The sequence below is a fragment of the Palaemon carinicauda genome, chromosome 38 (genome assembly GCF_036898095.1).
Source record: "Palaemon carinicauda isolate YSFRI2023 chromosome 38, ASM3689809v2, whole genome shotgun sequence".
Classification (NCBI taxonomy): Eukaryota; Metazoa; Arthropoda; class Malacostraca; order Decapoda; family Palaemonidae; genus Palaemon; species Palaemon carinicauda.
In genome coordinates this window covers 4,250,811-4,252,436 of record NC_090762.1, presented here as the reverse complement: position 1 = coordinate 4,252,436, position 1,626 = coordinate 4,250,811, and the positions used below count along the sequence as shown (strand labels likewise).

Sequence of the window (1,626 nt, the reverse complement as noted above, 5' to 3'; positions counted from 1 at the left end):
CTGGTAAACCCCTGCGGATGACCATTGCAGATGACGCGACCTCCGCCCCGCGACTGTAGCGGGTTGTCTCTTCTTGAGGAGGAGGCGTAGTGTCTCCAGGTGTGAAGCCGAAGCGATGCCCTGGCTCGTGAAAGATGTTGCAGTGTGGTTGTTTGAGTAGCCTGTGCCGTGGGAGAAGCTCTCCCGGGAGTTCCGTCAGGGAAAGCAGAGGGTCCGGAAACCGTTCTGTGTATAGTCCCAGTGGAGCTCTCAGGGCCATTGAAAGGTTAACAGACAACCTGGTCTAGTTGAAACCCATTCTCAACAGACAACAAAGGAGGGAAGAAGCAGGCGTCGATGTTGTCCCACCATCACCGGAATGCATCTTGCCAAAGAGTCTTGGGGTCTAAGACTGGGGGAAAGAACAGCGGAAGCTTGAGGTTCCAAGTTGTCGCGATCAGGTCCCCCAGGCCAGGACTTGCTGGTTACTAAAGGCCAAAGACCCCCAGGTACACTCTATCTACGAGGCTCTGCTCAGAAAGTCGGAGAGAACATTCCTCTGCCCGGAATGAGCGAGCCGATAGTGGTATTGAGAGGATCTCAAATCATCTCAGTATCTCTACTGCAAGATGCGAAGGTATGAAAATGCGTCCCTTGCTGGTTGGAACACGCCAGTACCATGAAGTCATCGCGCACGGAGCGACTCGGCAGGAGCTGTAGGATCTGTAGAGGGGCCAGACTACGGCCCCTAAGCCTGCCTGAATGATAGATAGGTATCCTTCAGGTCCTGACCATAGGCCTGAACCGGAACATGCCCCCCCCCCCCCCCCTTTTCTTTGACGAGTCCGAGAACAGCATCAAAAATGTGGGGAAAGGACGAGAATATCCACTCCCATCAAGAGGTTCCATAGGTTAACACCCATTGCAGGTCCAATCGTTCCGTTGGTCCCATAGGGGCCAGAAAGTCCGGCTAATCGTTGCTTTGAAACCACCGGAACTTGGGCCGCCCCACAGGGAACTTATCCTGAGGCGACCGTTCGGAACTTAGACGGGTCAATGAGGAAAAGAGACCTAGGAAACGTTCCAAGGTAGGGCTGAAAGCTCTGCTTGACTGAGAACAGGTACTGCGACTCTCCTCAGCCTTGCCACAGTCAACTGAAGGGAAGGCTCGGAGGAGGAGGCAACAGCATCTGGCGTCCCCAGGAGGTCACCCATCCAAGTACCGACCAGAACCGACGTTGCTTAACCTCGCTGGACGGACGAGAAGCGGGGTTTCCAACGTGGTAAGGCCGTTGACTCAATATCATGGCTAGATACTCCAGATGTTGAGGCAGAAGTAAAGAAGAATCCTAGCAAATTACCATGATCCCTCATTCATGGTAAGGATCCGGAAGCTTGTCCCGGCATTGAAGAAGGTCGAACCCGAGCCTACCGGAGTTGACCAGACCTCCAAAAGGTGAAGGAGGCGGAAGCCTGCTCCTGATCGGCCATGAGGAAAGCAGGGAGAGTTCTCTGGGGAAAACCTGCGATGCCACGGCGGGACCGCCACACCGCATCTGTAGTCTAGGCTGAATTCCAAGAGCTTTCTGGAAGATGGATGGAATGGAAACTGAAAGTACTCATCCTTCCAATCCAGGGCCTAAGGAG

General features: G+C 54.1%; 1 pseudogene; it reads right to left on the bottom strand.

Annotated features, from left to right (window-relative positions):
• Window positions 1–1,157: 1,157 nt before the first annotated feature.
• On the bottom strand, window positions 1,158–1,276 carry LOC137630723 (5S ribosomal RNA; annotated as a pseudogene).
• Between the last annotated feature and the right edge of the window lie 350 nt (window positions 1,277–1,626).